A 14,004-nucleotide genomic window follows, 5' to 3' on the forward strand; every position below is an offset into this window, starting at 1 on the left:
CACTCGGAAAGTCACAGTCTCCATTTGACAGCAGCAGTGCAGTCCGCCTGCTTATCTGAGTGGTAATGTGTTTGCCTTCTATGCAGCGGGCCCGGACTCGATTTCCAGCCAAATTGGAGATTTTCTCCGCTCGTAGCTGGTGGTGTGTTGTCCCCACCATCATTTCATCACCACCAGCATCAAGTTGCCCATTGTGGCGTCTCAGCGTCTGAACTTCCCCAGTTGTGGCCTCCCGGCCATCAATGTCACACGATTATTTCCTTTTTTTCCTGCAGTGCTTCCCCACTGTCCAACTCTCTTTGGTTGGAGGCCATCCCCAACAAGAATACACTGTTCCCCGGTTCTACATACATGATTTGACTCATCTTGACCACTTCCTGGACTAAACTACTGTATTTCAACAATATTTAAATAAAGAAACAACATTGGCTACATTCAGATCATTTTCATTAAATACGAGGGTTAGAACTAAATTAGTGGCAACTATTTATTCTAAACCGATACAAAAGAGTTACATGTTTGCACCTGCTACTGTCCAAAGTAGTCACCAGCGTTGTGTAGAACCCGTTGCCAGCGATGTGGAAGGCGTAGTAAACCGTTAGTAGAGCCTGTTCTGTTGATGGTGTGAATGCAGTGGTCTAAAGTTATGGTGATTCTCGTCTACGACTGTGATGGTGTTATCCTAACGCATTACGTTCTTCCACAGCAGACCATCAGTGCACAGTATTACTGTTCGTTTTTGGAGCATCGCCTGCGACCAGCTTTGCGATAGAAGCGTGACACTTTCTGCTCAACCCACCCATCATTTTGCACGACAATGCGCGGGCGCATACAGAGCAAGTTGTGGCTGCTCTGTTCGGTCGATGGTACTGGGAAGTACTGTACCATCCTCCATACTCCCCAGACTTAAGTCCTTGTGACTTTGATTTGATCCCAAAGATGAAGAAACCACTTCGTGGCATTCGCTTCAGAACTGTTCCAGAGATTCGATAGGCAGTAGACCGCTCCATTCGTACCATCAACAGAACAGGCTCTGCTAACGGTGTACTACGACTTCCACATCGCTGGCAACGGGTTCTACACAGCGCTGGTGACTACTTTCAAGGACAGTAACAGGTGCAAACATGTAACTCTTTTGTATCGGTTGTGAATAAATAGATGCCACTATTTAAGTTCCAACCCTCATATAAGTAATAGCTGGTTCATAAATAAGTAAGCCATTATTCTGGCGCAAGTTTGCTCAGGATAAACAACAGATTGTCATTAAATATTATTTAAACGATTATTTATGCCTTCTCGATAGAAGCATCTTTTGGTTCACTTGGCAGTTAACAGCCTGATATCAAATTGGTATTACCAGACCACACAACTGCACTCATACCCAAGCTGGCGCACTCATATCTGACAAATATGATGAGATGTGTAGACGTTAAAGTTGACACCGCCACATGATTCCCGTCAGAAGTACGCAGCCGTTCGCACGGTCCCACAAACTGTGACCAGAACGTTCAATAAAATGTCGAAATCAGTGATGTGTGCGTGTGCAGCGTAGTCAAATCAACCGCATGCCCAGACACAGATACATAGCTTTTAAAGATCAATATTGAATTTCCCTGTGATGCTTTACAAATTTTTGTTCTTGTTAATTTCTTTCGTGCTGCTTCATCATGTTTTTAAAATTAATCATGTGCTATATTCTGGACGGCTCTGCGAGACATGACAATTTTTCATGGATTTCACTGTGGGCCTTACAAGTTTTGTTCTTTGTTTTTGTGCTGTTCTACAATGTTTTTCAAAGTAATCGTGTGCTATATTGTGGGCCTCATTGTGAAGCTTTACAGTTTTTTGTTTCTTTTAATTGTTTTTGTCCTGTTCTAAGATTTGTTTTCAAAACATTCATTTCTAAATGTTGAACCTCAATTGTTTCTATTTGTTTTCGTGCTGTTCCATGAATTGTTGTCAAAGCAGTCAAGTGCTATATTTTACGTTCGTAAATTTTTGCACTCTAGGACTTTATTTCATCATTTTTACGTTTGTGCATTTGTTGTAGTCTGTATTTTTGATGCTGCTTATTGTTACATTTTTCACACTTAGTTGATATTTTAGCACCGATACATAAAATTATTTGATATTTTTATCGACAACGTTATTCAGTGTTTTCATTATGTTTCATCCATTTACACACGTGTTCGTAAGCCTATATTGTGTGCAATGACACATCAAGTGTTCATATTTGCTACTTGTAAATGTGCTGATTTCATGTGTCTCACTATTTTCATACGTTATTTAAGTCCTTTCGCGTTTTTGTAATTTCATTTGGTTTTAACATGCACACCAATGACTGAGTGCACCATATATTCATAGCTCATATATTGTTGTATGCGATGCACACATGTACTTAAAAGCATCTTCTGACATGGTGATACGGTTGACAGAGTGTAAGATTTTGGTATATACTTAAATATTGCAGTTTTGTTGTGATGTCATCTTTACTTCAGAATTTTTTTATGTAAATGCTCACACTTCTGAGATAGTTCATTGTCCTTCAGATGAATGTGTGTTAATCTGACGCTGTTTTAGTGTTCTGTTCGTATTATTTTATTACAAGGATTCAGAATTACTCTGTATGGCAATCTTGTAAGTTGAGTGAATGGGAAATTTAGAGGAGAAACTACAGGCACTCTTGCTACATACTTTCCTTTTTCTTATTTTGGTTTTAAACTTTACTAGTTTCTGTTCTTTACTCGTTGATGGCCGAGCTGAGAGAAATAGTTTTGGGAAAGATCTCATCATGTTTCTCAGGGAAACGTATCCTGGCAACAATTTTGAACCGGAGTACGGGGTGATGCGAGACAGCCGCCTTTTTTAAGCCGTTCTCCTCACGTTTCATCCCATTTGCATACTGAATTTGCATACGAGACACTCTTGCTTCACTTACTTTCCGATTCAGTTTTATTTTTTGATTTTCCACCTGTGTTACGTGTTGTATACATGAGTGGAAAGGTGCAGCTTGCAGCAACGTAGGTTACCCACCTCTCTCTAACTAACCTAACGTTTCATTCCTGTACCAAATTTTTTCCATTGAATGCATCTGGTCTTCATCAGCAGAACTCCTTTTCACTCGGGTGAAAACAGGAGGAAATTTCACATGCTCTGGAGGAGCTGCTGGTCACTCAGAAGGCAGCTACTATGCTAACAGACCGTTATGCTGCTGTGGTCTCCAGACGTGTTTCGTCAAGCAAAATAAATAGTCTTTCATACATCCGCAAATTTCCAAACTTTGCGCTTCCCGTGGGAATGATATGTGAAGCCCAACGAAATTTCCAGAATTTCCGACAAACAAGTCCGTACATGGGGACAGGACGACACTCGTCTTCCTTTTTCTATACACAAACCTCTTTGGGGCATACATTTTAACTTTATTATGGGAGATAGGAATGATCTTCCAGATCACTGATTGGAAGAGCACTTAGGCCCTTTCTGAGATTGGCTAGAAGAGATTATGGGTGCGCCTTTCCAAGGTGTGATAAAAGGCTACCAAAAACTGAGAGAGGTATCGGAGCCAGTATTGGGATTTGTATGGGTATTCGGATTCCAACTTCAAATTGGTGAGGCTACTTTGAATTCTGCCCTCGTACGTGTTTTTCTTGACTTTGGTTCTCTGCCGAATCTTCGAAGTTTCACTCTGAATTTACCCGCACCCGCGACAAGTAATCAGAATGATGAGATCCCCGATTCGCAATTTCATCACATCAGTTCAGCCCAGCAACAGTCAGCAACTGCCACATCTCAGGGCAGCGCAAGTTGTAGGCGACCATCTCAATGGCACTCACGATGAGATCGCATTTGCAGTGCACACTCCAGACTTCTTGTGTTGAAACATACTCGACATTGATCTTATTCTCATTGACAAACTGTCGCACATACTGATAGCATGTTTCAATATGCTTAGAAAGTTCATAGAATCCTGCACCTTTAATATATTTAATAGCACTTTGATTGTCAATGCATGAAGTAGGAACTGAACTCTTTTCAACAATGTCAGTTTCTTTCAGTAATAGATCAAGCTATACTAAAGGTTTACTTGCCTCACTGGCAGCAACAAATTCAGTTTCCATTGATGATTGTGCGACACATTTTTGTAGTTTTCTTTTCCACATTACTGGTCCACCACAAAACTTCTTTAAAACTCCACTTGTTGAATGTCTAGTCAATTTTTAACCTGCTTAATCAGCATTGCTATAACCTTCTATAGAAGAACTGATCGTTTTCCTAAACTGAATTCCATCATTTATTGTACCATTCAAATAGCGAAGAATTCGTTTAATTAATTTTAGGTGCGCTTCAGTAGGTGAATCTTGTGCTCTTGAAGCAACATTTACAGCATAAGCTAGATCTGGACGTGTCCCTAATGTTAAATATGTGAGACTGCCTATAATTTCTCGGTAAGTGTCGGTATCAGTAGCTGGTGGTGAATTACCAGGTATCCATCCAGGCTCAATTGGTAATGATATTGGTTTTGCATCAGCCATATGATACTTGGCTAACACTCTTCACATATGCAGTCTGATTTGTCTTCATACAATCATTAAATTCTTGGACTTGCAAGTCAAGATAACAATCCACTTCACCTACTACCATAACAAACTCTTCATGTAATTGTTTTGTGTAACTATGAACTGTTTCACCAGGTCCCATTATCAATCCATCATCCACATGAAATAAAACGATTAAATTTTCATTAAAATACATACAAGGATCAGCACTACTCTCCCGCAAATTTGATTTCTTAAGGTATAGCTTTAAACACTCATACCAACATTTTGCTGCTTGCTTCAGTCCATAAAGCTTCGAAGCAATCTGCAAACACAGCCTGTGCCATCATCATAACCTAGTGGTTGTTGCAAGTAAATTTTTTCCTCCAGTTTACCGTTCAAGAATGCTGTTTTAATATCAAATTATTTGATGTTCCAATTTCTTTGAACAGTAACACACAAGAGGGCTCTCAGTTTCAAACATAACCACAGGACCGAAAGTTTCAGAAAAATCAAGCTCTAGCCTTTGGCTAAGCCCTTTTGCAAGTAGCCTTGCTTTGCACCATACAATGGCTTTGTTATTATCCAATTTAATTGCAAACACCCATCGACTTCCAATAGCCCTCCTTCAAGCTGGTAAATCAGCTAATTTCCAAGTACCAACCTTTTGATGTGAGTCCATTACCTCATCCATTACAGCTTTCCAATTTTCTACATCTGAGGATTTCACTGCTTCGTCATAGTTCCTTGGAACTTCTCTCAACATCATCATCATCTGGGGTCGCTCAGGTTCATATAAGTAGCGTATCAGCCTTCTAATTATTTGTCTGTCCCTCAAAACTCGATGACCATCTGCGTTTTCAGTCGCTTCTACATGATCTTGATGATACAGTCTTGTAATGTTTCTTTTGATATTTCGTCATCATTAGAATCAGATGTTTCTGTATCATTCATATTCGATATGTCAACAAATTTGGTAACATCACTTTTCAATGATTGTTTCAATATTTCATTCCTGAATTTTACATCTCACCTAACAATAACTGAATGCCTATCTAGAAGGTACACAGAATAGCCACAGTTATCATAACCAACTATATAACCTTTCAAAGATTTGGCATCAAACTTTCTTCGTTTCTGTGCTGGAATCCATACAAAACATTCTGTCCCAAATACTTTTAGACGATTAAACTGACTCTTCCTTCTCAAAAATCATTCTACTGGTGTCTTTCCTTTAACCTTCATTGGCCCAGTACAGTTCAGAGTATGAGTAACTGCAAGTACAGTTTCTCCCCATAAAGATTTTGGAATATGCTTTGCTGACTGAATCCATTAATGTACCATTTCACGCTCAGCAACTCCATTTTGCTGTTGTGTGTATTGCACAGTCAAAGAATGTTTCAATCCAATTGACTCAGTACATCTTCTCACATCATTACTATCAAACTCCTTGCCACCATCAGTCTGCAGTACATTGAGCTTGTGTTTTCAGCATCTTAATAAATATTGGTAACTTCTCCTGTACCTCATCCTTTTTCCATAAAAGATATGTCACTCTGAAGCTTGTGAAGTCATCTTTGTAAACAACAAAATATTGATGGCCAGCTAAATCGTTTTCTTCCATTGGACCACAGGCATCAGCGAAGATTAATTCAATTGGGCTAGTTGTCTTGTCAACTAGTGAACCAAAACCTAGCCTATGATGTTTACCTAGCATACAACCTTCACATAATTCATTGACTAATCTTACATTGATTTCATGAACAGTCAAAAATGATTGTACATGTTGTTTGTTCTGGTGCCTAAATCTTTCATGCCGCAATTGAAGAGTAGCAGCAGCTTCCTTTACTACACAGGACTTTCCTTGCTTAATCACTTTCACTGCCAAGCGATAAAGTTCATTCTTGCTTTTAGATAGAGCAATAGCAATTGGAATATTGTCTCTATAAAAATGACCATATTTTACCATCATTTTTGATACTTTGATCAATACCATTTTCTCCGGCCTTTTTAACAGAAAATAAATTATAAGCACCATCTGGACAATACCATACATGTTCAAAATATCGTCTGGTCCAGTCTCTTCCATTAAAAGTTTCAACATCAATACGACCACTCCCAAATGCTTCGATATGCACATTATTTTTAGCACTGTCCATTTCCTGTGGTACATCAAAAGGAGTGTATAAAATATACCAGTCTTGACAATTTGTAACGTGATGTGTTGAGCCACTATCAATATACCACTCGTCACATTCTGATACATCTACATTTGTAGGTAATACAAATACTTTAAACAAAGTTTCTTCTGGAATTTCTAGCGACAATGTTTTCACAGCTGATAACATTGCAAAACCACCACCACAACTAGGACAGTTCCTGGAGATATGACCTTTGCTTTTGCATTTAAAACACACTATGCCCGTTTTACAGACTTTCGAAATGTGTCCAGTCTAACCACATGAAAAACATTTCTTCACATCGCGGTTGCTTAAATTTTGCACCTTTTTCAGATTACCCAATCTAATTTTGCTTCGTTGCTGTGTAGATACACTTCCCTTGGTTCTTGAAAACATTGCAGCAGCTACATTTGTTTCTTCTCTGTCTTTAATTCACAGCTTATAATTCAAACACCTTTTCCGTAGTTTATGCCATGATTTGTCAGCTTGTGGTAGATCATGCCAAGTTACATAAATGTGATCAAATTCTCTTGGAAGTGCCTGAAGCAAACGTGCACACAAATCAGCTTCCTCTATTGGTTTATTTAGCATAGACATCTTTATTTGTACTTTGTCCAATTTTGCTAAATGACCTTGCATACCGCCTGACCATTCCCATTCGATATTGTGAAACTTATGTTACAACAAGTCGATATTTTCGGCAGACTGAATATCATAAATCAGGCGTAATTTATCCCAAACATCTTTTGCAGTTTCACTCGAAGTAGCGGTCTTGTTTCTAGTGACAAAACAAGACGTATCTTCGCTTTTCAATTCGCTTTCGTCCAAGCACTTAATTTCGTTACATACTTTTCAACATTTGTTTCCAGTTTCACAAAAGATCCACATACAACATCGTAAACAGCGGCACATTCCAAGACAGCCTTCATGAGTATACGGGAGGTAGCCTCATTTTCTTCACCATTTAATTTTTCAACCTGTTGTTTTTCTTCAGTCATGATGTTTTGCCCTTATTTTCTGTTCACTCTTACAAACACATTGAATAACTTCATAAACTGTCTGCAAAAAGGGTGTCGTGTCACAAGCCGTCTGTTTGAATTAGTCGAGTCTGACACTATTAAACACGTCTCAATTATACATCAAATCAATGCTAATCACAACCACACTCCTCTGCTACTATGTTATGATAAAAAACAATATATCCAACCACTAACACGCAACAACCACAAGGTTATGTGATGGCACAGGCCATATTTGCAGCTTGCTTCGAAGCTTTATGGACTGAAGCAAGCAGCAAAATGTTGGTATGAGTGTTTAAAGTTATACCTTAAGAAATCAAATTTGCAGGAGAGTAGTGCTAATCCTAGTAATGTGGACCAGTAATGTGGAAAAGAAAGCTACAGAAACGTGGCACACAAATATCAATAGAAGCTGAATTTGTTGCTGCCAGTGAGGCAAGTAAAACTTTAGTATGGCTTGATCTTTTACTGAAAGAAACCGACATTGTTGAAAAGAGTTCAGTTCCTATTTTATGCATTGACAATCAAAGTCCTATTAAATATATTAAAGGCGCAGGATACTATGAACGTTCTAAGCATATTGAAACATTCTATCAGTATGTACAACAGTTAGTCAATGAGAAGAAGATCTATGTCGAGTATGTTTGAACACAAGATCAAGCAGTTGACATTTTTACTAAGAGCTTATCAGCAAAGAAGCTATCAAGAATGAAAACTTTGATTGGAATGGAAGTAACTAATGAAAACAAAGACTCAGTTAAATTCTTGATTTGGTGATGAAATATGAACTTGCGGGTGAGTGTTAAAGGATTGTAAATAATATTACAAGTACATATTTGCTTCTGTTATATGTGTGCAAGTATCTTTGATGCAAAGTTAATGTTTGCTGTATTTGTTCTTTGTGTTAGAGACCTGTGAAGTTTTAATATATATATATATATATATATATATATATATATATATATATATATATATATATATATATATATATATATACACACTCCTGGAAATTGAAATAAGAACACCGTGAATTCATTGTCCCAGGAAGGGGAAACTTTATTGACACATTCCTGGGGTCAGATACATCACATGATCACACTGACAGAACCACAGGCATATAGACACAGGCAACAGAGCATGCACAATGTCAGCACTAGTACAGTGTATATCCACCTTTTGCAGCAATGCAGGCTGCTATTCTCCCATGGAGACGATCGTAGAGATGCTGGATGTAGTCCTGTGGAACGGCTTGCCATGCCATTTCCACCTGGCGCCTCAGTTGGACCAGCGTTCGTGCTGGACGTGCAGACCGCGTGAGACGACGCTATATCCAGTCCCAAACATGCTCAATGGGGGACAGATCCGGAGATCTTGCTGGCCAGGGTAGTTGACTTACACCTTCTAGAGCACGTTGGGTGGCACGGGATACATGCGGACGTGCATTGTCCTGTTGGAACAGCAAGTTCCCTTGCCGGTCTAGGAATGGTAGAGCGATGGGTTCGATGACGGTTTGGATGTACCGTGCACTATTCAGTGTCCCCTCGACGATCACCAGTGGTGTACGGCCAGTGTAGGAGATCGCTCCCCACACCATGATGCCGGGTGTTGGCCCTGTGTGCCTCGGTCGTATGCAGTCCTGATTGTGGCGCTCACCTGCACGGCGCCAAACACGCATACGACCATCATTGGCACCAAGGCAGAAGCGACTCTCATCGCTGAAGACGACACGTCTCCATTCGTCCCTCCATTCACGCCTGTCGCGACACCACTGGAGGCGGGCTGCACGATGTTGGGGCGTGAGCGGAAGACGGCCTAACGGTGTGCGGGACCGTAGCCCAGCTTCATGGAGACGGTTGCGAATGGTCCTCGCCGATACCCCAGGAGCAACAGTGTCCCTAATTTGCTGGGAAGTGGCGGTGCGGCCCCCTACGGTACTGCGTAGGATCCTACGGTCTTGGCGTGCATCCGTGCGTCGCTGCGGTCCGGTCCCAGGTCGACAGGCACGTGCACCTTCCGCCGACCACTGGCGATAACATCGATGTACTGTGGAGACCTCACGCCCCACGTGTTGAGCAATTCGGCGGTACGTCCACCCGGCCTCCCGCATGCCCACTATACGCCCTCGCTCAAAGTCCGTCAGCTGCACATACGGTTCACTTCCACGCTGTCGCGGCATGCTACCAGTATTCAAGACTGCGATGGAGCTCCGTATGCCACGGCAAACTGGCTGACACTGACGGCGGCGGTGCACAAATGCTGCGCAGCTAGCGCCATTCGACGGCCAACACCGCGGTTCCTGGTGTGTCCGCTGTGCCGTGCGTGTGATCATTGCTTGTACAGCCCTCTCGCAGTGTCCGGAGCAAGTATGGTGGGTCTGACACACCGGTGTCAATGTGTTCTTTTTTCCATTTCCAGGAGTGTATATATATATATATATATATATATATATATATATATATATATATATATATATAGTTGGTCTGTTGTTGATCTTAAGTTCTGGCACTCTAATAAATCTTTGCGCAATTATTCAGTGGTTGGATATACATATTTTATCCTAACAGTAATCAGAATGATGAGATCCTCGATTAGGAGTTCCATCACATAGGTTCAGCCCAGCAACAGTCGGCAATGGCTACAGCTCGGCGCAGCGCGACTTGTCAGCGACCACCTCAATGCACCCATGGTGAGATCGCATTTGCACTGCACACTCCAGACTTAGGAAATTGCGATATATTGAGGGGAGAGATCATTCCTGGTTTCTGTTTTTTAGTCTTCCTAACTTGATCCAGACGCTTCAAGCGCTGGTTTGCAGGTTTTTTTTGCAATCTAATTCTTGCTTCAAAGAAGACTTTTTTTTCTTTCATAACCACTCACGTATCGTTTACTTCTCTAGTTTACCCACTGGAGCTCATCCGTCTAGTGATGTTTCTTTCTGATATCTTCCTTCATTCATTGATCTGTTGAGTGTTCTGTTCGAATTCGTGTCTTTTTTGAATAATTACACTGTTCTGCAGTCACCATTGAAAACATAATTTGTGACCTTTAAGCGTCTGGGCACCATCTCAGTCGTAATTGTCCAGCATCACACTGGTGGCGACCCTAACAATCATTCATTTTCTTTCGTTCTATTTTAATTATGTAAATTCATTCTCAAATTATTTTATAACCTCGATGTTTATATGTACTGAGTAATTTTTTACACAGTTGGAATAAATATTACTTTACCAAGTCAATCATCCAGCATCCAGTGAAGTAAATTATTCAACTGAAATGGCCAGTTCCTCCAACCAAAATCAATAGATGAGGCCCCTGAGGTGTTCAATATCGTTTTCCAATACATATGGCAGTTGATTCTTCAAGTAGCATGTAGCTTCATCGGGGTAATTTATCATTTTATATGATCTGGGGTGATAGATTCAGTATCAGTCTAATCTGCATACCCATGAAGCACCTGCTGAGCAAGAGGTCCTGTTCATAGCATTCCTGAATCCTGACAATGTAATGGATGTTGTCTTCCGATACCTGTTTGTCGAAAAAACTCAAAACTATTGTTCGTTCACCAGTTTAACTGAAAATGTAAAATTTTTCCGAATCATAAAACATTCTACATATGCTATATCCCAATTTTGGTTTTGTGTCTTGCAGCCAGCCAAAGTGAGTCCATTAAACATTTGAACATAGAAAGTATTAAAATGTAGCTGACCATTAACTTCCTAAACAGCATAATAATATATACAGATCCCATAAAAACTGTTATCTTTGTTAAGTGCATTGCAAATGGTAGGTATCTATTATATAGTGATAGCTTTAATAAGTACAGTGGTGCAATAGTGCTTGGGGTGCAGGGATCATTAAGTTCCAGGATGGACATCTGTAACCCTGGATGTAATGTGCAGCACAGTTGGTTGTGCAGTACAAGTAACACTGCTGGACATTAACTCTATTGGGTTTGACGTACACATGCTCGTATTAATCCCTGACTCTCTGGGCCCCTTGATGCAGTACCCATCCTTAACTTAGCGGTCACAAAACTACTACGCATAAGGAAACACTGGCAACAACTAAGTTATAGTGGGTGGTAATGTAACTACAGGAATCTAAGTGATCCCACAAATTATTATATGGAATCCCATGGTTCAGAAACATTTTTTTATTTATAAAATGATTAGGGTCGCCACTAGGATCACATACACCTAAAAGAAAAGATGCCTCGAAAGTTTTAGTACAAGAAAATATAAGTTTAATAATCAAATTGTAGCTGACATATATTCATAACTGTGGTCCTGGTCATGCATTCCCGTGGGTCAGTTGCGTTAAATGGAATAGAAAAAAATGGGAATCACATACTTCTAACATTTATGGAAACTGAATATAACTTCTAATGTCCTTCCCCTTCCCTGTCTGTCCATCTTCTCCTCCACCTCTCCTTGTCCTTCTCTTCCTCTTTTCCCCTCTCTCTGTTTACCAGCTCCTTTCCCTTGCTCTGTCCATCATATCCTCCCTCTTCTCTCCGTCTCCTCCTGCCTCCGCTACCTCTCGTTCTCTCTGTCCCCTACTTTGTCCCCACTTTTTATGTCCATCTTCACGTACCCTTCTCTCTCCATCTCCTCCTGCTCCCTCTCTCTGTCTATCTCCTCCTTTGCACTTTCTATCTCCATTTACTCCCATCCCTCTGCCCATTCCCTCTTCCTCCCCCACTCTGACCTTGTCTTGTTTATTGGTATGACATATTCAGACTCTGTAATAATATTCAAATTATAAACCGATAAGCCATAAATACCACTTCCCTATTTGCTAACAACATTTCATTACTATATATCTATAGTCTACATCTGTCCTTATATATATTAGGGTATTATGTAAAAATTTAAGGTAAACTTGCCAAGAACTTTCCGCTATTTTTGGTAATAACTTTCCCCTTTGTATATTACATATTTATATATTATATACGTTAAAAATTGATATGTAGATATTCAAATGCAATGTTGTGTAAAAGTTTTGAAGCAATCGGTGAAAGACTTTCAGAGATATACATTTTTGTACAAATGTACATTTAAATTTTTATTTGCATAGATTAGTGGTGGAAAGATCGGTGTTGAATTAAGGAAGGAAACTAGTGCAGTTACTTTTCTTCTAATACCATGATACATGTTCTTCCTAATTTAAATGATCGAATGATTGATCACTTTGGTGTAGTATGACAACAAAAGAAAGGTGTAATATCATCTCTTCTCCACTCTACATATATCACTGTTTATTTAGCCCCACATATCAAACTCGAGTAATAGATCTCTTTTCTTAGATGTGAGCTCAATGCTTCGCATGTCTGCAATATTCTTACCATTGCTGATTTGGTAGTTATGACAGCAGACAGCGCAATATTGCTGCAAGTCTCGCTCTCACCTCGTTTTCCAGAAGCTCATGCAAATAGAGTGCTGCCTCCACACTCCATCAGACTCACTGGATGAAGTCAGTGATATCGCTCAGTGCAAAATGGCAAACTTCTGACTCTAATTGAGGCAAGCTACAGCTTACCAAAAATTTTCTGACCTAGCAGAATTAGTAGTTATTCTTCGAAAGCCAAATACACCATTTCTTCGCCCTCAGAAGCCCAGACCCTCAAATCCCAATCAGGATGACCAACTAGAATGAAAACTGCAGAGTTCAGAATCTGACATCAGAATGAGAAGTTTCACCCTCCATGGCTCGCCATCCGACCTCAGAGCTGTGCACTCTTTTTGACCCAATGACTGATCATGAGGTGGACGGAAGACACAGCATAAGAATTTAGTATAGTGTGTCCAGCATAGAGGAGCTAATCAAATTCATCTCTGCCCAAAGCAGACTGCAAGCCTAATATCACCGTTTCGGCTCCATTCACCATCATCGCAATGCTCCACCACAAAAATTCAACTGAATATCAAACGTGTAGCTTTGAGTGCTCCTCTGAATTCAAGGCCCTGGTAAATAAAAATGTCGTGTGACGAGGGCCTCCCGTCGGAAAGACCGCTCGCCTGGTGCCAGTCTTTAGATTTGACGCCACTTCAGCGACTTGCGCGTCGATGGGGATGAGATGATGATAATTAGGACAACACAACACCCAGTCCCTGAGCAGAGAAAATCTCCAGGCTAGTCTGAAAGCACTGCCGTACACACTCCTTAGTCTCATGCCTTTCTCACAAACAGTGTTATCCTGCATCCAATCGCCTAGATCCCCATAACTGAAGGCCCAGTTTTATAACCTGGCACCTCTCTCTGTGCTGTCCT

The sequence above is a fragment of the Schistocerca serialis genome, chromosome 7 (assembly GCF_023864345.2).
Source record: "Schistocerca serialis cubense isolate TAMUIC-IGC-003099 chromosome 7, iqSchSeri2.2, whole genome shotgun sequence".
Classification (NCBI taxonomy): Eukaryota; Metazoa; Arthropoda; class Insecta; order Orthoptera; family Acrididae; genus Schistocerca; species Schistocerca serialis.